Consider the following 23,639-nt stretch of genomic DNA (forward strand, 5'->3'; position numbering starts at 1 on the left):
AGGGAAGATTGTTATTTACAGTGTTTTGTGATGGTCTTTTCTCCTTGAAATATTTTGTGTCATGAAGTGATTTTTGCCTGATGCAGAGTTATAGAAGACAAGTACTTTTTGCTTTAACACATTTACTAAAGAAGCAATTTCCAATTGAGGAAGCACTATAAATGCTTTTAGAAGTCTTTTTCTTCTTTAAACTTACAGGATAAGTTAAGTAATACTGTCACTGGTATTAATTATGTATTCTTTGGGCAGGGCTTTGTTTTTTTTCTTTTCACATGAAAAATAGCAGGCTGCTGGTATTGCAATCTAGGAAAAAGGAGAACTGTAAATAACATTTAGTAATGTGCTTTTCTATATCAAGTTCTCAGGTAATAAGGCTAAAGAAGATATTGTTTTTCTAAAAATTTTAAGGAATACAAAGGCATAATTTGATTCAATATATATCACTAAAATGTAACTGCTTTTCAAGTGCTCGTCTTTTTAAAATTAAAAATGTTCTCTGGTTTGGGTTTGGTTTTGGTTTGGGGTTTGTTTTTTTTTTTTTTTCCCCTGTGGAATTGAAGATTTTTGTTTAAAGAAAGGTTTAAAGTAAAGGTGGCATTTAAGCCTGTGTGTTAACGTAACTATTTTAAGCTGTTGCTGAGTTTCCCCTAGACCTGTTTTCAGCTAGGTGGATGTTTGAGGTAAACAGATAAGTCGTCTTTACTCTGCAGTATTTCTTAAGTAAGAACAAATCACAAACATTATGTAGAGGATATAACATATTACATTTCTCAATGTATGTTTAGACCCAACCTGGAGAGCAAGGGGAAAATGGAGTTTAATGGCCTATTTTTATTAATCTGAAGTTTAACAATATATTTTTATTAATCTAAAGTCAGTGAGTGGTGTTTGAAGGCATAGCTGTAAATTCTAAACTTTCCCTGGGCAGAAACAAGTGTGGCTGTGACATAATACCATAACATAATAACATAACACCAAAGGCCTAAAACCCAACCAACCCTGAAATAGCTGTGGCATTGCATCATCTTCTAGATTACTTTTTTTTTTTAAAGTATTGGTTTATCTATTTCATTATGAAAGTTTGACTTGAGAAAATATGTGACTAGTTGTTCAGCCATAAATGTGGTTTATTAGTATTTAGTTTGACAGATATTACTTGATTACATCAGTTTGTTGGTGTCCAAATCAAAAAGCTGATCAGGTGTAGCCCACTGCTGTTTCCAAGAGAAAAACTACAAATAAAATGAATTAGCACAAATTGTTGCTTAGTTTTGCTAAGCAAATGAGGTTAATATCTCCAAGTTTCTTAGTTTAAAAAAAAAAAGTTAAAACAATTAAAATACATTTAGTTGCAAAGTGTGCAGCAGCATTCAGCAAGTTGACTTTAAAATTCCAGAGATAAAGTGTGTGTCTGAAGGTACTATAAAGTGGAGAAAGCCTATTTCCACATTATGTGATCATATAGAGATAATTTACTTTACTACTACATTTCCCTACTATAATTCTATTACATTTAGGGGCTCATTTAATAACACTTATCTGTCTGATGTTAAACTGGGCATGACATAGCTAGTCCTGCAAAACTGTAATGCTGGAGTGCAGTTTACCATCAGTGCTTGGAAAACTTAAAACAGGACGAATCAGTCCTCCTTGCTTTGAATTCATCAGGCATTACAAATACGTTATCTAAAAAAACCAAGGCAAAAAGAAAGCAGGGAGGAGGGTGGGGGGGAAGGACTGTCTAATAATTGTTATGTGAATGAGCAAAAAAAAGGATCTGTAGAAACAACTTTTTTTTTCACTGCCTAAAGATCATGAAGCAACTCAAAATTAGTATGAGGAAAGCAAAACTGAAAAACCCGTGCAGTATCCAATAAAAGACAGGAGAATCCTTATGTCCTAGAAAATAGTTCTCTCACTTGTTTACAGCTAATGGGGTGAATGCATTGATGTAGTCTTCTGTCAATGTTGTGAATTGTGAAGAGTACATTGTCTCCATTTTATAGATGGAAAGCTATAAAAGAGAAAATTTATTCTTTAATAAAAATTAAACAATTTATCCAGCCTAGCAAAGAGCTGAGCAAGGAACCATTCTTGAGTTCTGTCCTGGTTTCGGCTGGGATAGAGTTAATTTTCTTCCTAGTGGCTGGCATAGTGCTGTGTTTTGGATTTAGTAGGAGAAGAATGTTGATAACACGCTGATGGTTTAGTTGTTGCTAGGTACTGCTTACTCTAGTCAAGGACTTTTTAGCTTCCCATGCTCTGCCAGGTGCACAAGAAACTGGGCAGGGGCACAGCCAGGACAGTTGATCCAAACTGCCCAAAGGGCTATTCCATACCATACGGCGTCATGCTTAGTATATAAGCTGTGGGGAGTTGGCCAGGCAGCAGCGATCGCTGCTCAGGGACTGGCTGGGTATCGGTTGGTGGGTGGTGAGCAATTGCATTGTGCATCACTTGCTTTGTATATTATTATTACTATTATTATTATAGTGTTATTATTATCATTACTATTTTGTTTTATTTCAATTTTTAAACTGTTCTTATCTCAACCCAGGAGTTTTTCTCACTCCTACTCTTCCAATTCTCTCCCCCATCCCACCCCGGCAGGGGGAGTGAGCGAGCGGCTGCGTGGTGCTTGGTTGCTGGCTGGGGTTAAACCATGAAAAGTTCCTAAATTCTATGTTGAAAAGGTACTTTTGATGTTTGGTTTTGGCATAAGAGACACCACACTACAAATATCTAAGGTGAATTCTCAGTACTGAGGTAACTGAACTGCATTTTGAGACAGCATTAATTAATATTGCTTTACTGGTGACACTAGATACGTAGATATTGGGCAACCTCCACTTTATAAAAGCTGTGAAGTTTTGGGTTTTTTCAGTGTACTACCAGAACTTGCTGCAATATTATAGGTCTGTAGAAACACATATGCACACTCCACTCTGCAGATTCCTGCTAAAACTAACAAGTATATTTCCAGTTAAAAAATCCCACATACTATAAGACAGAGAAGTTGCACATGCATGTGTTTTGAGGCTGATGTGCTCTGGAGGTGTTGGACTTGCACTGTAGAGCATCTCTATGCTATGCACACACTGAAACCAAACTGAATGTGCTGAAGAAAATCAGATATGTGGTAGCTGAATTAGAGTCCATCCAATTATAACTGCAGCTTTATTTCACAAACCTGGGGACCAGGGTATAATTTTTATGAAACAATATTTTTACGAAGATATGTAGGCCATACTTCTGCGGTAGACTGCAAGTTGGAGAAGCTTGGGTTGGTTTGGCACATGGGCTTTCTCATCTTCCACTTGCTTAATGGATTCAGAGGTTTTTTTAATAATGCAAAATAAATATATGTTTAGTGTTTTAAAACCTAGCACCTACTGGCATTTGTCTTAATAATATTTTTTTCTAAATATTTAATGTTTATTACCTTTTTGTTTATGCATATATTACCTTGCTAGTTATGGTGGTACTAGACTGATTAAATTCAATGAATTATAGAAGAACACCTGCAGTGTTTTACATACTTAGCCTCAAGAGGTGAACATTTTTAGAGCCCTACTAATAACTGTTGAGGCTAGGATATACAGCCACCTAAAGAGAGGTAAAGGGAATTTTTAAAAGTTCTGAGAATGTGAAGACTTGAGTAAGCCCAAGCATACACAGAATCCCTTATCCCCACTGTGGATTCCCTTACCCCAGCCTTTTACTTGAGAGCATCTGTGGAAATATGAAAGTTACCCATTATTCAGATATTTTTGTTCACATGTTATTTTGGAGTATTATTAATCTAGGGTCCAGTTTCTTCTCTGAGGCATACCTTCACATACCTTATGTGAAATCCCAGCATTGTTACAACCTGGTCTGTGTTTGCAGGTGATGCTTGGATCCCTGCAATTCCCATGAAATTCCCGGTCTAGAGTGTTCCCTCACTCTTCTATTCTCCTAGCGTGATGTGGAGTTCCCGCCCTCCCCCATTCCTTCCTTCACCAAGGTTTCCTCCTCCCTCTGCCCTCCCTCTTTAAAAAGCATCCTCACTTTAATAAGTGTTATAAGGCAGCCTGCTTTTCCTTGCTTTTTCTGAGCTGCCTTCCCTGTAGGTCTCCTTAAGCACAGTCATAGGTAGACCTTTAAAGCTAAAAGTAAAAGGATGAATTTATAATTCCAGAAGGTGAAAGAGTCCTTGGGGAAACTCCTTCCCTTCTCCTTTCCATCCCTTCTTTACCAGTTCTGTAGAAAAGCAGATCTGAATGCCTGGGACAAAATGATCCCTCAGCAAATGCCCTCCGCAGCTCCTGAGGAAAGGTCTTGTCAGAGCCAGCATCCCTGCTTGGCCAGTGGGGTGGTGTTGAGAGAGAGGGATAGGAGCGTACTCTGACTGGCAAGTACCAATTTTAACCACCTAAATCACTGCATTTCATAATGTTTCTGCAAACTCATTTAAAATTAGGAGCAGTGGAGGCCTTTTACAAGTTCTGTAAATGGTGTCATTTTACTGAGGAGTGCATGACATGACTGATTCTACTGTATTTTCTTATGACTGAATCTTGACTATATGCAGACACCCAGATAAATCAGTTAAAGTTTTTTTGTTTTCCTCCTTTTCTTCTCACTAATGAGAAGTTATAGAGAATGGAAGAGTTCCCTTATGTCCTGGTTTCAACTGGGATAGAGTTAATTTTCTTCCTAGTAGCTGGCATAGTGCTGTGTTTTGGATTTAGTAGGAGAAGAATGTTGATAACACGCTGATGTTGTAGTTGCTGCTAAGTAGTGCTTACTCTAGTCAAGGACTTTTTAGCTTCCCATGCTCTGCCAGGTGCACAAGAAGTTGGGAGGAGGCACAGCCAGGACAGTTGATCTAAACTGGCCAAAGGGCTGTTCCATACCGTATGGTGTCATGCCCAGTATAGAAACTGGGGGGAGTTGGCCAGGGAGCAGCAGTTGCTGCTTGGGAACTGTCTGGGTATTGGTCAGTGGGTGGTGAGCAATTGCATTGTGCATCACTTATTTTTAATATTATTATTATTTCCCCTTTTCTGTCCTATTAAACTGTCTTCATCTCAACCCACAAATTTTACTTTTTTTTTTCCGATTCTCTGCCCCATCCCACTGGGGAGGGGGAGAGTGAGTGAATGGCTGTGTGTGTTTAGCTGCCTGCTGGGTTAAACCACAATACCTTAGTTAATTGATAATTTTCTACCTGACAGTTACACCAAAGTCCCTGATGTGAAATGCTAAGAGAAAAGAATCTGGGGGGGGGGGGGGAGGGGAGAAAAAAGAGAAGAAAAATAGTAGAAACTAGCTATATTTTGCTGGATAACTTATCACTATGATTTAGGCTCTAGAGTTTGCTTCTCAAATAAATATGAAACAAGTAATTATGTTGCATCTTGAGCAACAACTGAAAAGAAAAAAAGTACCACAAGACTGATTCTGCCAGAGTTTTCCTAGGCAAATGGAAAGGAAAATAAACCTGAACCTTTTGGATAAATACAGGACCAAACCTTCAGATCATACTGCTTCAAGTAATCGCTTTAAGCTTCAAGCAGCTATAGTGGGGTGAATATTTTGCATGTTCACTGTTGAATTTTTGGATAAGTTCTGCTTCTTCCTGAAACATCATCAGTTTAGAATTCACCCAGTAAACCAGGAAATGTCCTTCTCTGTGAGTTGGGAGGATTTCCCAATTCACACTTAATAAAGTCAGTATGGAAAATGGTGTAAAAAAACGAATTAGATGCAGCAAGTTTCGTTAGCAGTGTTTCCGCACTGTACGATTGCGGAGATGTTTTTATATTCACTGATCAAAATCCCACTTCTATTCTGAGATATATTAAGTTCTTTCCCTCACTATTTGCAGTTGACTTCAGCATGTTAATATGACTTTAGATGATGGAGGTTAAAGATGACGTAATGCTGCTTGTACTTGTATGACAGTTTTATATTGAGGTATAAAATGACCTGACTCCACAGTCTTGAAACTGGCACCTTAGACTTAATAACTGGGCGCTGAATTTTCTTTCTTTGGCTGAAGTGTCACCTCCAGACCCTCATGCATAGATTTATTTCTACCCTAAAAATTCTAGAATCACATATTACTCTTGCTTTTCCATCACCTTCCCTTTAAATTCACACATGTGCATCAAAGTTTTAGAAATTCAGTGCAAATTCCTTCTCCTGGGATTATACTGAATGGTGATATTCAGTTACTGTACCTTGATGTCAGCCTGACTTTGGGGGAATCTGCTCTCTCTGCGTGCGTGGAATACCCAACTCATCTATTACCATGAGGATCTGAGGAGGAAATTTTGCCTCCAATGTCCGGGTGCCACTGGGATTTCTCATGCTATGTATAATGCATGATGTAAGTTGCTGCAGATTTTTCCCCCTCATTTTAGTCAATAGCTCTAATCCTCTTGGCCAGACTTCTGCAGCACAAATACCTATGAAAAGACTGTGTACCAACACTTAGTAATTGCTAATGAGCGGGTTATTTTTAAATTTTGCGGTGGAGGTGCTAGGAAGGCTCGATGAAGATGCAGTTTGCATTCATGTAAATAAAAGTCCAGTTATAATGGAATTTTGACCATTGGACAAACATGGTCCCAGAGATTCAGCCTGCTGTGCACAGCTACTTAGAGTCCAGAAGTCACATTCTTAAGTATTTATTGAGTATTCTTTGAGCAAATCATAGCACTTGAACAGCAGCTCACGCTTGTAAAGGACGCTGAGTAATTTTATTCATTTAACATTAGATTCCAGATTCTTCCTTGGAAAAGATGGCTCAAATTTTTGTGAATAGGTATCATATTTTGTATGCTCCAAGACAGCAAAACTAATAGCTTTCAAAGAAAGGTTAATTACTTTCTTTAGGCAGGCACAGACCTGATGAATGTCATGCATCGGGTATAAGATTGCCAGAACTGGGCATGCTCATAGCTGGTCCTGCTCCTGTCCCGCTCCCCTGACCCACGTGTGGGATGGAGCTGGCTGACCTGACCACTGATATGGCTGCTAGCTGGGGCAGAGACAAAGTTAACATCCTGGCTTCTCCTCTGCTGCATGACTGAACAGGGTAAACCCCAGACGAATTTATTAGAGCAATCATTTGTGAAGCTCAGAGGAAAGGCTGCAGAAAATAATATCTTTGTGTTTTCTGTGCTGCCTCTGTAGTGTTGGAGCGCTTATTCCGGTATTTCTGAGGAAGGCATCACTGGAGTTCCTTGGTCCTGGGTTAGAGAGGTGACAGGATAAAAGAGGATTATTAACTTGCTTGCATCCTGACTTGGAGCAGAAAGTGGCAGTCATTTGAACAAAAACAAGTTAGCATCTCAAAATGACAAAATTGAGTCGGCTTTTTGTAAAAGTCTGAACATATTTCAGGATAAAACGCTACTGAAGGAAGAATTGCCTGGAAAATAAGATCAAGGTTTTCAGTCTACAAATGTGATGCCTGAAGAGAATAACCTCATTCCTGTCTAGAAAGAAGAAAAAAACCCTTAAGGATATGTACATCTTGCTCATTAAAGTAAATAAGACTACTTAATATCCAACTGCAGCACAGGCTTACATTCTGGCCCAGTTCTGTATGCTGGAATAAATCCCATTTAAGGTAATGGGACTACTCATAATGCATATTCAAGCACATAGTGAAGCATCTGCAAAAGCGGGCCATAAATGAGGGAACTGCTCTGCATGCTTAAATACTTGCAAGGTGGTCATCCATCTCTCCCTAACTTGACAAAGCTTTAATTTATTAAAACAAAGGATTCACTAGTGAAATTTAAGTTTTTCTGAATTTCAGAATGGACTTTCAATCCAAAGGTGGTAACAAGGTAAATAAAAATGCACGAACTTTGAGTATTAGCAATTCCTGTCACAGCTTGAAAAAAGGAGGTCTGGAAATTCACCTTTAATTCTTTCAAAAATTGATGCTGAAACACATATAATTTTAGTCTAAAAGATTTTTTGGTTCTTGGTAACAGTGCCTTGGGGGTGGTGGTGTTTTAGTTTGGTTTTTACTGTGAACACCAATGAAGCTGTTCAGTTTCTGGGGTTTTAGCTTAACTAAGTGTTAGTAATTATAATAGGACAATGTGCCAAACCAGCTGTAAGACAGCCTGATTAATGAAAAGACATTCCCCACCTGTTGCTTCAGCAAAGTCTGATTGGTATCTGCAAACTGGGATTTCCCCTGGTGAGTCTGTTTTCAAAGAATTGCTTAGTATAAAAGGACGTGTGGAGGTAACAGGCAGGAGTTTGGTAAACTGAAAGATGTGGTAAAGGGGATTTTTCTCTTACTACAGAAGCAAATGTACTGAAGAACTAGCAAGCTGTAAATCACAAGGTGGGTAAGATAGCAGTGGGCATATACCAGTGCTGTAATGATATGTAATGCAATGCTGTAATGATATTAATTATGACTTACAAATCCTGCTAAATGATGAGCAGTATCATTTCTATAATTAAGAAATTAAACAGGAGATGTCTAAGGTAAAAGGAAGCAAAGGGTATGCTGAACCTCTTGGGAAGAAAAGCAGCTTGGGGGGAAGCTGAAGGAAGGGAGTGAGCTGGGAATTGGCTTGAAGCTTTTTGTAGGACTGAGTAGACTTGTGTAAATGTTTGGCAGAACATTTATTTTTAAAGGATATTTAAATGTTTGGTTTGTGTGCTGAGAACTACTAATTTTTACACTTCCAGTTTCGTAAGACAGACGCCCAAAGTGAGGAACTTTTTAAAAGCACTGACCAATGTTTTTCTTACGTAAAATCTCAAGAGCTAAATGTTATCATTAAGTGTCTACAAGCTGACAACTTCAGTAACTGGAACCAGGGGTTGTAAAATAATCAACACATTCAATACAGAGAGGGAGGAAGAAAGGCTTCTTTGGGAAATGCCAAATTATGTTGCTTCACATTCTGGCAAAATAAATACAGTTCTTGTCAAAATTGAGTATGAGCATTCGGTAAGTGCCACATAGAGTAGTTACTGCTTTTCATGGAGATTTATCTGAACTGACGTGGTGTTTGTTAGCTTCTCCAGCTGCGCTCTGCACTTGGGGCCCGTAAATATGGTTAATAACGATATATGTTGGGTTGTTTGAAATAATTACAAATGTAGTTCTCCTGGAGTATTTAGATTCCCAGCTCTGGTCTGGAGTGGTGAATTATTACTATTTCATCTTACAGAGTTCAGAAATTTACCTGGGTAGCACATGCCTCTAAGTATTCCCCTGGCCTGGTCCACAGAAAACGTGAGTTCTTTATTCTCTGTCTGCCTCCTCAGGAGCTCACGTAGTTCAAAATTGGTTTTTAAGCTCTTTGAATACCTTGTTCAATCCTTAGTGCTGGTCAGCTTCACGTATAGGGGAAGTTCATGGATTGATGTTGGACTGAGATTCTGGTAGAGAAAATAGCAGGAGTTTGGATGCGTATGTCGATTCCTCATTCTTCTCATGCCCTCTTGAGAGGGAAAGGAGAGAGAGGCTCCTGAAATTCAAAGCAAATATGGTGCATGTCTCTGATGACTGAAATCTTCAAACTTGGGTACGATGCATGAGACCAGCTCATGAGCATATATTCTTGTCTGTTACTGAAGAGACAACTAAGCGTTGCTCTTGTTCTTTCACACCTACATCTTCTGTCTCTGCCAAGATGCGTTTCCTTCATTTGTGCCCTTATTTAGCATGCTGTCCACCTACTATCTGCATTTTCATTATGTATTTTAAATGAGCAATAAAATAACCATTTACATAATGAATACATTTATATTGATATTATGTTATATAATTTAGAGATGGTACTTAATTATAACTTGTTTATAATTAGGTCTTTTGCTATGCCAGCTAGCTCTTATGTTATTTGTAAAACTTCAGGAATAGTAGAACAACATGACTATTTGAATGTGAAAATAATCTTTGGTATGGCATTTTGTAACCCTTTTGTGCCCATTTCCATTTATCTGGGGGTGTTCCTCTTTTACTGGGATGAATATTCATGGTAAATACTTAGAGTATTTGCTGCTGCAGAGAAACTGCCTTTGCTATTAAGCTTAATTTGTATTTAATTTTCTAGTTGTTTCAGATCAGGAGGTAGAAATGTTTTGGGGGTTTTTTTGGTTTTGTTTCTTGAATTGGTATGACTGAACAAAGTAATGTTACCATGTCAGGACTTTACCTCTTTTAAAAGCTTAAGGCTGAAATGTACACATGCTTCTAAGAGATTAGGGCGTCCAAGTATCTTCTAAGTTTCTTTGACAATCCAGCTTTTATTTTTATGATGCCACTGATTGTCACCTTATAAAATCTTCCTTGTGATGCATTAAAATAGATAGAGACTAAAATATGATGATAAACTATGAATAGGGACAGTCTTCAAATGAACATTTCAGCTTTGGAGGTAACTGATAATTTTTAATATCTCACTGTTTTAAGGAATCAAATTTGAGACTGTCGAAGGAATCATGCATTGGCGCACCACCTTACAAAATTAAGTCTTTTTAAAATGCTGAAAATGTGCCTCCCAAATTAGTAAAAGCTATTGGAGTGTTCAGTCTACGCTTTCTGAGCGTGCTGCTTCTTAATCAGAGTTATCACTGAGGGCAAACAGCACTCTTGTTTAGAGGGGAAAATAATTTGTGGTTTCACACATTAGCTATTCCCAGTTTGTTTATCTTTTGTTGAAGCAGTGACCTACCATGTCTGTCTTACTGCGTGTGGTTTCCATAGAAACTAGCTGACTTGTAGCATGTTTATGTTCTGACAGCAGCCTCAAATGGTCTTTAACCACACATTGTGCTAGGAAGAGCAATAGTTCTGCTAAACATCAGGAAAGCTGTCGATGGTCCAATATTGAGGTTCAGCATACCAGAGTCTGAAAACTGCTGTGCTCCCTTGCTCAGACTGTGGCTGATGTGTCACGTGAAGATAGTCCATATAAGATGTGTATATATACAGAAAGTTGAGTTTGGGCTTACATGGTGAAGGTTATTTTTGCAAAGGTCATAAACATAATCAACAATGAGAAATAAAGCACACCAGTAGCTGCAGCCTCCAGGAGTTATTACCGATGGAAAATCACATTTTTTTTTTTAAACTGAGGGGCAGCCAGTTTTCACTAAAAAAGTGACTTCTGTTTGCTTTGTCACGTGAGGTTCCCTCCCTTGGGGAAAATGCCAATTCAGAAAACATATTCTGGAATGAATTGTGATCTGGCTCTGTTATTCTTCTTCTAAAATTAAATAAAGCAGGCTGCTCCCTTCAGGTTTCCCTTCGGAAAATTCAGACACTCTGATTCAGTTTGTATACCACCTCTTCTGCTTCCAGTAGAAAAAGGTACATAGTGTAATGTCTATGACTTTTCTTGCAAAACTCTCTTTCTATAGAGGTAGACTGGATGTGTGGACATAGCTTGGAGAGCAACCACCTATCTGGAGAGCATGTTTCAGAAAGGAAGTGAAAACACTTGGAAAGGTCTGCTCTCTGAAGTAATTTTAGGTTAAAAGACTAATGTTGGAAGATCATGGAGGAATTTTAGATAATCTCACAGTGTGGTTAATGGACTCCATGTTTTAACAATATAGAACAGTAGCAGATATATATTAATGAATCAGTTCAAAACAACTGAAGCAGGTTGCTCTAATTCCTAAAGAATTTTCCTTTAATTTTAGTTCCAGTTAATTAATTGGCTCGCAGATTATCACAGTTTGTTTTCTGCTCCAATGCAAAGCTGTATTTCAGAAGAGGCTGAACTGTATTCTTCATATAGTACAGACTGTCCTCACTTCTGCTTCCATTATGTAATGTTTAGCTTATTTGTTATATTACCTTAAATGCCTTTCTAGTTTTCAGCTTTTTTCTTTGGTTATGATTGGAACAGGTTTCGTATGGGTGTTTTTTTTTTTTTTTAAATTATTTATGTTCTACCTGGATGAGTCTTCTGACTGTCCATTATTTCTCAATTGATTGTCTTTGTGAATGTTCTTTCTGGAAAAAGATATGCTTTTTTCCTTTTTTTTTTTTTTTTTTTTTTTTTACTATGTTGATGAAATAGAATAAGAAAATAGAGTAATGAAAGAAGTAAAAATATTTTCGGGTGTTTTTTTTTTTTTTTTTTACTTTGAAACACATACAGAATCAGAGAAGTGTTGGTTGTGAGGGACCTCTGGAAATCTCTGATCTAACCTCCTACTCAAAGAAGGACTACCAGGTCAGCCATGGTTTTGTCTACCACAGTCTTGAAAACCTTCAAGGGTGGAAGACATTTGTAATAGATATCTTTAGGCTATGTACCTACCTTATTGGGTATATTTTGAAGTCCAGTTCTTTTTGAAGTACGTAATTCATAATTGTCAATGCTATGCTTTTTCTACACACATCTTGTTCAGAGTCATTCACAGGAAAAAGTTGAAAGACTCATTATATATAAGCTCTTAGAGAAGTTTAAATTTCTGAACATTGTATCAGAAAGACATTTTTATTCTTCTGTTGAAGTGGAAAGAAAGGACTCCTTTGGTGTTAACTGAAGATCTGTGTTTTGTTTCTAAAGCTTAAATTTGAATACAAATTCAGTAGAAATCAATTTCTTTCTCTCCCTAAATGTGCTCTAGAGAATTATGGCCAAAATCCACAGCTAAGATATGCCTAACTTAGCAGCTTATTTATTGCTTTATTGATTAACATTCAGACAACAGGAGCACTAGTGAAACAGTTCAGTTTTCCATTTCTTTATTTTTCTGTCTGTGGATTACCCTGTGTATAATCAGTAGAAAACGTCAATTGTTCTGCTATCTTGTGTATCAAAGAACAGAATCAAGATTTTAGGCTACTTAGCTGTACTTCCAACATATCATTTCTATAAAAAACAAAAAAATCACTGGAAAAATTATCTTTTTCTTCATTTGGTTTATTTGAAAGATTTTTTTTTTTTTATTAACATAAAATATCAGGTGTATGGTGCTCCAAAGAATAAAAGCACAAAACCAAACTTCCAGATAAAAACACTGTTTTGAAGGGGTTGTAAAGTTTTGATTTGGTACAATAGACATTACAGGTTTTGGTCTGTTAGAGTCAGCACATGTAAGAATTTGTGTAAGACATGTTCTCCATAGGAATAATTTGCAAGAACAGAAGAGGACATTTGGTTAACGTTAATTGCGCTGTCTCCTTTATATCTAGCAGTCTGGAAAGAGTTTCATAGATGAACGAAAGTGAGAAAGACAAATGCTGCTCTCTTGAGAAGTTTGTATGAAAAGTATGAACAGAACAGGTTAGATGTGAGGTGGAACTGCATACTGCTGTGAGTTTTGGTCTCTTCTCTGTAACATCATAATGGAACAAATCAATTCTCAGGATTATATCTGGATATGATATATATATATAAAATAAACTATATAAAACTTGAAATTAAAATATGCCACAGAATTGAGCTTCTACCACCTTTATTAGTTACATCTGCCCTGCATGGAGAGATCCTAACTCATATGCATTTTATGCAATAAGTCAGGGGATTCTGCAGCAGCCTCTTTTTCCCTCTCCTTGAGAGAGCTGTAGATGCTGAGATCACCATCTTACATACAAAACTGTTTGAAGGATAATTTTCTATGTAGTGTAACTCTTGAAGGCACAAGCTCCATTTGTAGCCATTGTATAATGTGTGTGAGATCTAACTCCAGGAGAGTTCATGAGAAGTCACTAAGTTGCAACTTAAAGCAGTCACTACCAGAAGCTGTGCAGAAGGTTCGGGCTAACCCCAGGACTTCGCTTCTACTATTGATCACAATATATTGAGTAATACTGGAAACACAGAATCTTTTCCTCTGTATACCATGTTGCATGCCAAGTCCTACAAAGCAATTCCTGGGCTTTCAGAAGTCTGTTCTAAGATAGGTTTCTGCATAGCTTCTTCTCATGCTCCTGAAGCACACAGTTACTGTATTCATTTCAGTAAGAAAGGTCTGCAAAGCTGGTTGCTTTTAGTTAGATTGCCATGCTGGTTTTTTGATCAGTGGGAGTACATCCAGGACTAAGTGTGAGCAACTAATGGTAGCACTGAAAAAAGACTGGAGCATAACAATAAATGCATGATTGCATGAATAAACACTCCAAGTCATCGTTAGCAGATATGTCAGAGTGACGCAGGACTTAAATCATTTGAACAACACAGGCATGTCACTTGAATAAGACTGCAACGTAGTCAGAGTAGTTCCTATTTGGAACAAATTATACACTGTACTTGAAAAGGTGAGATGCTGTGTTATGCCCCAGATAATGAGGGAAAGATATAACCAGGCTATTGTTTAACGTGTACCAGAAGTATTTAAACAGGAAGAGCAGAGGGAGCTTTCCCCATCAACCAAAAAGTATGGTGTAGAAGGAAAGACATCAAAGTGTCTCACTGGCTCATTTTAAAGACTGTGAATTAGCTCTGAGCAAGGTGTTAATTAAAAAACAATCTGGAAGAAAGTTTCAGGATTTGCATTTTGCAACAAAACTTGATTCAAGTCAATTGAGAAGTTTATCTCGGGTTAAGAGAATTTTCATATAAGCCTGGCTTGGTGTGTGTTTCAAATAAATGATGCAAAACAACTATCAGCAAGGATCAATGCGTTTGTCACATCAAAACTGCACTATGTGATTTACATCACCCGGGACTGACAGTAGTCTGATTTATCAGAGTAGCCCAGACATAAAAGCCTCATTCTGGAGTTCCATTTACAATTTTCCTAAACCATCTGTGGAATATTTTGTACCTTTTTCTCCCTGTCACACTGCCTTTTAAAAATATACAAAGCAAAATACTAAATAGACAGTCAGAATTGCAAGGGAATTTTTAAGATCTGGTGGGTCTTAATTTGACCGCCTGTGTGCTGTCTCTGCTTTTTGTTGTTTTTGTGGTTTATTTGAGGAACTTGCAGGTCTCAGCTATATTGGTATGAATAGAGATCTGCTTCAAGAAAACCTGTGAACGTCTTCATCTTTATTTGAAACCCAAGGCCATTTAATTAAAAAGATTTTATCTGAGTCAGTTATAAAAAATGCTGGTAGTGAGCTGGGATGACAGGAGGGGCATCTGGTTTGCATTGTGTTCCTCACAAATTTCCAGTGAGGTGCTGAAGAAATTACTTGGTTCTTCTGGTCTCTGGCTCTCTGTAAGGACGAGAACGCTTTTTTCTCCTCTCTGTATTTTACTTCTGAAGCCACTAGGAATTAGGTGAAAAGAGAAACAGTGAGGCACTGTGTGCTGGGTTTTTGAGAAATGAATGATGAAGAACTTAGAAATGTTCAGAGTGTGGTACAGTAAATATATTGAAATAGAAAAGCTGGTAAGTATTGCACATACTTAATACAGTTGTGCTTTTTTACCATTGTTTCTATGGTGTGTCCATGCTGAATCTCGCAGGAGGCACCTCTTTTCTATTAGTTGAATTTTAACTAGCATAGCTTCCCAACACTGTGTGAGATATATGATCTCATCTCTCATCCAGTGCCTCTGTAATTAAGCAAACCTAGGGGTAAGATTTAGTTGAATGATGCTGAAATTAAACTCATTCCGCATCTTCTGAAAGACTCCAAACTTTATTGAAGCGAGGGTATTGAATGCAAACGCGCTGCATTTTAGCCTGGTTTATTTTTCCTTTAAGGCGGATGGAAAGAAATAATTTTTAGCACTTCTGAAAAGTAACGGATCCACAGCAGTAGAAAACAGCTCCCCCATATATGAAGCCTCCTGTGTCTTATTTAGGATCCACAGATGCTATTACATCTTTCCATCTTATTGCTATGCTTATTGGAGCATGGTATTAATGCATTCTGCTATAAAAGACTATGATGTAAAGCACTAGATTAACTTCAGAGCTTGTAATCTGTTCGTATGCTTTATTGCTTCAGTTTGAAGTGGCTCTAGAGCTTCTTCTCTGCACCATGAGTCTGTTGATTTTGCAGCATCTTTAAAGTGCAAGTAAGAGTCTTTTTTCCTGCTGCTTCAACATGTAAAATGGTTGCTGTTATTGCCTGTTTTATTACCATCTTTAGTATTGTTAGGATAACAATACTACCTGATGGAAGAGAGTACATCATACCATTGTGATGGGCTAAAAATTGTTGCGTTTTAGCAAATGAGTAAATGGGATTGTTCATTCTTTCTCTTTTGCGAAGCAAGTGGGGAAAATATCCTGTGCAAAGTGCTTTGAGATCTGCAAATACAATGTGAAAAGTACACACAAATTGCTATTTATAAATATAAAAAATGCAGGTAACTCAGAGTTAAGTACAGAATTGCTGTAGATATTAGAATAAAGAAGCCCACGTTTCATTAAGTCGGTCAGACAGTAAGGGTTCTGGAGGAGGCTAATAAGTCCACCAATGCCTGCAGTGAGATGTGAGTCACGATGCGTTGGAGAACAATGTTTTAAAGTGCTGATAGGTGGCATAATTTTGAGGCATCAACTGGAGAGAGTTAACAGCAAAATTATGGCTGAACTTCTCAGGGTGGCCACTGTGGAGTTGACATTCCCACCATAATTACAAGATGCAATGTAATTTCTCCGACTGGCTTTGAAAATCTTAGGGTCTAAGTATATATATTCCCTTCTCAAGCATCATTTTATCTATGCTGCTTTTATTTTTCCTTTTTTCCCGTTCTTCCCTTGCAGTTATACTGAGTGGGTATGAAATATAATTCAAGCTTAGCAATTTTAGGGAAGTCCAGTTTATGCATGATGCTGAGTCCAGAACTTTGCCAGTAACTCACTAGCAGAAACCTAAAGTCTTTTGGCAATCTTTTCTGTGGTAGAAAATATTTAAAATAAGCACTGTAGTACACTGCTGATTATCACAGTTGTCCCAGTACTAATGTACTACCCTTCTGAGGCTGACTTTTACTGTAACAGCAAACAGCAAGGTTTTATTCTCTTCTTATGAAAAAATTGCAATGACACGAGGTCTGAAACCAACTGGAGATCTTAATTTGATTGGCTTAAGGAAGTTCCTGTGGTTTAAAAACTAGGAGTTTCAGACAAAGAACCCCAAAATATCGCATACTCGGGATAAATAATGCCTGGAAATACTAGACAGACTCATCTCAATGTGCAAGATCTGACAGCTTTGAATAAATGCTGGATTCAGAGCTCCTTGTAGTAAGCAGGTGTCTTTCCAGGTAATTTGATACAGGTGCCAAAGGGAGAGCAGAGCAGTCTGCACCACCTGCAAAGTTCAATTGCAGTGGCTGAAGAGTGCCCAGTGTTAACTAACTAGTTACTTCAGCTTTAGATTTAAGTTCTGTGGGGACTTGGTTCTATGTGTTTCCACATAAAAGACAATAATTTTCTGCAATAAAGCAGCGTCTATGAGCTGTTTCAGCCTATCTATTTCAAGGGAAGACAGAAAGTGTGAGAAACCATCAGCGTGTTTCGGTTACTGGTGTTGCTATATGTAATACACTGATGTTTCTATCTCAGATGGGAGTTAGCTGGTAAAGTACAAAAGCGAGGGGGGAAAAAAAGGACAAATAGTAAAAAGTCATGGATATAACTTAATAAAATATTATCATCTATATATCAAAGTTGTGAAAGAGGTTTGAGACAAGACGATATGAACTTGGAAGCTTTCAACTCCACAGTTTATTAGAATGTGGAGCTGGCCACTAAAAGAAGCAGTGGTATTGAAGAATTCCAGTACTGGGATGTGTCTATGCCTGAAATCTATAGCACTCCCAGATGTATCTGCTAACATCAGATTGGGCTAACCATAATGGTCTTACTTCCAGAATTGAGAAGACTAGTGCATCAGGTGGGGTTTTTTCTTATTCTCCAGGACTGCATGATTCTGTAGCACATGGGTTAAGAGGGACACACTATTGCAACTTTAATGTAGATTATTATACTGAGTTTATGAGCGCAAAATCTGCAGTGAGGAGTTGCAGCTTGCTCCAGTTGGGCATTCTACCTTCATATACCCACAAGATCCTGTCAGGCAAAGAGTGGTTGATTTCTGTATTACCATGATAGCCAATAATCCTCGGATGTTAGGTGGTGCAGCAAGTCTTTTTCACCTTCCCAACACTCCCTTCCTACTTGTCAAGGAGCCTGGGAGCTTGCAGAGCTGTTGCAGAGTAGAGGTGGGCTGTATGTGAAAAAGTGAAGTAGCAGTGTCCCATGCAGTACCATCCTCTCCCTGCTCCCTCCTCAGAATTGTTTCCAAGCTCTGTTTGGAGGAAAGGGAGGATGACTGTGTTAGTTTTAAAGTGATTATTGCTATGAGCACCATAATTGGAAAACCAGTTATCAGTTAACAGATACAGACACTTGCAGTACTGAACTGAATGGAAATTAAATTAATGTAAACATGATGTTTCCAGAATTATATTAAAATTACTTTTTAACTTTATGCACAAATTTTCAGTTCATTATTGCCCAAGCAACTGCATTGATCTGTAGCACTGTATCAGGAACTATCTTTCCTGAGATAATGCTTCCTTGAAGTGATGGGCTGGAGGTAGCTGCCTCAGGATTCAGTTCAGAAGTGGGCACTGTGGCAAATAGCAGAAGGGCAACAACTGTATTTCTGGTAAAACTACTCCAGCTGTGTCTGCCCTTGTGAGGGTATGGGTAGAAAATTGCCTCTATTTTGACCTGCTGCCGCTGTCTGAAAGGCGTGACAAACTGAAATGGACACCCTGATCATATAGGTAAGGAAAGCAATTTTTCATGCAAGGGAAACACCATAAATGATTCATAGTACCCATATTTCTCACAGTTATTTCCTGTGGGTGTAGAGAAGCAGGGATTAGAAATGAATGGCAATGCTTACTGCTCATAAGGGGTTTGCCTGGAGGTGATTTTACTTCTTTAAGCTTTAAAATTAACTCTATAGATGCCACTCCCAAGAGTTAAAATCTGAAAACCCGCCATGAGCTTCAGATATGTAAGACAGGAAAAAAGTGCAACAGGAGGGAATTAAGCATGATGTGGAAGTATTCTGTAGCATGCAGAGTGTTTAAAAAAAGTGCAAGTGTTGGAGCAGTAGCCTGTGCTGAGCTGCTGCGAGTGCTGAAGAAAGAAGTGGTTAATACATGGGAGAGGACTATAAAAAATGGGAGCAGGTGTTGGTATTCAGCAGAACTTTTCCAGATGACACCTGGCTTTGGAGGTGATGGAGTCCATCACAGCCCTTCAGTCTTAGGGACTGCTGATGGGTGACAGCTCATGGTGGGGAACAGGCTGTGAGAAGTCAAGGGCTAGCAACCAGGATTCTGGTTGAGTGACACTACATGGAGCCTGTAGGGCTTGGGGGTTTTTGTTTGTTTGTTTTTTAAAATAAATTTCTCTCTCAGTCCTGTTTTCAAAATGACTCAATATCAGTAACCTGAAGACAAAAAAACAGTACCAGTCTGTGAAATAGCTACCCCACTTTCTCCAATTCGTGGTGGTCTCCCTGGAGTGACAGGAGCTGACCTACTAACTTTGATGTGAATGAAATGACTTGCGTATCTAACTTTCCCTTCGCTATACCTATCTGCAGGATCAGGGCCAGTAGGCAAACAGTATTTTGCTAGTTACATGGAAACAGAAATTTTACATTATTTTTTCGCCAATGTTATGTACAGTCTGTGACACAAACAACACTTAAGCCCAAGTCTCCTGAGACCCGCTCAAGCACTTTAGCCACAGGATGAATCCTATTTCTCTGTAGTGCAAGTACAGTTTAAATACAAAACAATACACATGGGGATGGGTGGAAACTCTGTCCTTAATTTTAATGGAGATTTATGTGGTGTAATATAGTTGATATTGGACTGTCTCCTGAGGGAGAGGAAATATTGCCAAGAATAAAAAATGTGCAGGAAAAAGATCATAGATTGTATCAGTGAGCAATTAGGAGCTCTGCAGACTCTGTACGTCTTGCTTATATATCTGAATGAGAAGTACATGATGCATTAGTTGTATCTGCCTAGACTCCATAATCTCTGGGAAGCTGGGTACTGCAACCCACTGTTTGTTTAAAAATCTTTTGATTTCGACTTTCACTGTTTAAAAAAAATTACATCTGTCAAGTAATGAGAAAGTACTGGAAAGTATTGGAAAATGAGCTTGTTTTTATAATTTAATGTGTCAATGAGTTTGACATTTGTAATCAAAACCTTTTTCAAAGCATCCTTCATCCCCCTTCTCCCCATCATTCTGTGTGTCAGCACCAAAAACCCACTAGTTTTTGCAGCATTACATTTCAGAAGACCTCTTCTCAGAGAGGTTTCATCATTATGTGCAGGATGCATATTGAGCAATCAATAGCTGTCATTTGCTCTTTAGAATAGCTTTGGTAATGTCTTAAATCTGTCCAACTAGCTGACATTAAGTACTTTTTATCATGCTAAGAAAATGTAATTGGTATAATTCTCAGTAAAACCCTTAGTAGCCACAAGGGTTAGATTATGATGCACCTTGACATGTATGTACTCATACACAGTGAAGTCCCAATGAAGATGTCGCACAAATGCCTTCTTTTTTTTTTTTCAGTAAAAATTTTAAACCTAGCTTCCCTCATGCCTGCATTTTCAAAAAGAATACTGCTGTCACTGGAGAACTCTATACCATTCAGGAATAGCTCAAGTTCAAGCAGGCCTGAGATGTCCATATGTTTAAAGTTCTGTTAATCATAAAGCAGATTAGGTTGCCTTTAATGTCTAATTTAAATTTCCTATGCTGAGCAGCTGCTGAGCTGCTCCACAATGGTTGCACATCACTAAATATGCAAAATGAAAGATTATATATGTTTATAAGCTGTGCTGGTTATATCTGCTGCACAGGCACTGTAGTATTGGAAAACCCATCTCAAAGCAAAGCTTAAAGTTGAAATCCTCTTTTGCAGAAAAGGAGGTAAACAATGCCTTTTGGTATCTCCTTATACTGTTATAATTCTTGACAGAATAGCCTTTTTTTCAGCAAATTGATTTCTAACAGGATGAACCATACTGCTTTTCTTGTATTTTTAAGAATGCGTGCTTTAAGTATGACTTAAAAATAAAATAAAATTTCAGAGGACTTACCTATGTGAAATTCTAGTATATACTTTTTAAATTCTGCTGTGCCATGGTATTTTCCCTTGGAGAATAAGGACAAGAAATAAGACCGATTCCTATATTTGGGTTTATTACCAAATGTTTAGTGGTTGTTGTTTAAGATGTTGGTATTTAATATTTCCAGCAATATGGTGATTTCCAAGATTCTGAGAGTACTGTCTAAAAAATGAGAGAAGTGCTGAAGTATGTCCTGTAAGTGTATGATCCACTCATTTGTCTTTTCCAGAACCTGAAGACAGCTCTGAATGACACCATTGTGTGTTGGTCCTTTTTAGAAAAATAAATATGAGCTTGCTTGAGACAGCTATATGTTGATAATTCATTTCACATTTACATTTAATGAAGACTTTCTGGGTGAAATTCTTTTTCTAGCAAGAAGTGTCCTAGGGTCTTTAATAACCACAAATAGCTGAAATATCTTTTTGGACTTTAATCCATCTCCTTTAGGAAAGATGTCTGGTGTTTTGGTTTTTTTAAAGTTGAGTAAATCATTGTTTTATCTTATGTCAAACTTAATATAAGTGTAATGCAACAGCTAATGAGCTGTTTGTTGTCTTCTAAATTACAATAGCTATAAATTATTGTTTCATGTGATATTTGGACTGCTGGATTTAAATAGGTAGATAACAGCTTATTTGCAAGGGGCTTGCCCCAGCAAGGGCACAAGAGTCCTTGTGTAAAATTAGTCATTCCATACTTCTAAATGATCTTTTACCACTGCAATACTAGAACAGAGGCTCTAGGCAAAGGAAAGTAGACATAGCCAGAGAATGAGACAGAAACTTAAAGCCAGTTTATCTCAACTAATCCATGCTGTTATGTTTTTCCCTGTTCTCTTATTCATGCCTCTATTGGTCATGTGCCACATGTTCAAAGTCCAACGTATAGAGACATCTAGAGCAAAAAATCCCACCAGAGTTGGGGGAAAAAAGCTTGATCACCTTCAGTAAGTGTTAAATGTTTTTTGTTTGCTTGCTTGTTTAGGATTTTCTCTTTTTTGGCTTTATATGTTCTCCAGAGTATCTTCATTGTATTTAAAAAAAAAAAAAAAAAAAAAAAAAAAAAAAAAGTAGTTACAATTTGCCAATATTTTATCTAAGGGATTTGAGCCAATGCAGAAATTCTGAATGAAACCATTGAGTCTGTTTTCATCTTTGTAGGCCTTGATCTTAAAAAGGCTTAACTTCATATGCTGTGCTGGTACTTAAATATTAAATAATCCTGTTGATTTTCTGTGCTTATGTATGCTCTTAGAGTTTGCAAAATTAGGGCATTAATGGTAACACATGCTTAGGATGGGATTTAATCAAAGAGCTGTATCTATGTTATCTATGTACCAGAAGATAATATTGCCAAAAATCACAGCGCATGCAGTGAGACGAGAAATGTGTATTTCTTTTTCTTTGTAGCTCTTGCCAAACAGCAATATCCCTTGCAAAACTTTAATGTGGTTAGTGCCATACTTTTGCTTCCTTCTTGATTCCTTTTTTTTTTTTTTTTTAAATGGCTTTGCCTTACAGTTGAGAAAGAGGCTGGTTCTGGTGTATTGCACCAAGTAGTGCTCTAGTGGTGAGTCATGCACAAACACAGGCAGTAAAGTCATGAAGCTCAAGGTTAGTTTATTGTATGCAAATATATGAAACTGCTGTGTCCTTCCTTCAATTGCTAGGTATTTCTGTCTTCTAATACAGGTTATCTGTGGTCATTCAGAAACCATATGAGAAATTTTTGAATAGGCAGACTAACAATAGAAATGACTACAAAGAAGTCCAAATGTTCATAAATTGCATCTTGCTGGCACTGTCGCTTATAGAGCTAATAGAAATGTCAGTCATGGTAGCTGTCAGGATAGGTTTTATTTAGGGAAATCAGGATTTCTGAAGTCTGTTGCTTTTTCCACCCCTGCTGTACTCAAACTTCACCAAACAAAACCTGTATTAAAAAAACATTACATAGTACAAACTAATTGTTCTTGTAGGAGAACGGGTCATGACTACCCAGTTGTAGAGTGGATATTCAAAATGATGGTCCTCCTCCAAAATCAGAGATCTTCCTTTTCACTTTCCTGTTTCATATCTATATGTCAGAGCACAATTTCTGTTCACAAGAGACTGGCAAATTTTTGATGGTTTATTTTCCTGGTCTGGGGGTCTGGCTCATCTTCAGACTTGAAATACAACTTGCTTTGTAATTCTGTTTTGTCTTTTTGATTTCGACTCAAGAGAGCACGTCTTTTCAGATCAACTGAGATTTGCTCTTAGACTAAAATGTCACTTGCTTGAATTGTGAGATTTAAATAGCTTCTAAAATGAAAGTAATGAATGGTTTATCTGTTTCAAACCTGTCTAAACCCTTGTTGAATTACTCTGGGTCTGGTTCTGGATCCCAGTACTGTATATACCATCTTTGTCTAATTACATTTTAAGGGCGTAAACAATTCAAGGGGAAATACACAGTTAAGGGAGAAGATGTCTATGCAATATGCTCCTCAGTAATGAAATGCAATGGAGTATTGCTGGCAACGAGTTTTATTTTTAAATGCATTTGCCATGT

The sequence above is a fragment of the Pelecanus crispus genome, chromosome 12, assembly GCF_030463565.1.
Source record: "Pelecanus crispus isolate bPelCri1 chromosome 12, bPelCri1.pri, whole genome shotgun sequence".
Taxonomy (NCBI): domain Eukaryota; kingdom Metazoa; phylum Chordata; class Aves; order Pelecaniformes; family Pelecanidae; genus Pelecanus; species Pelecanus crispus.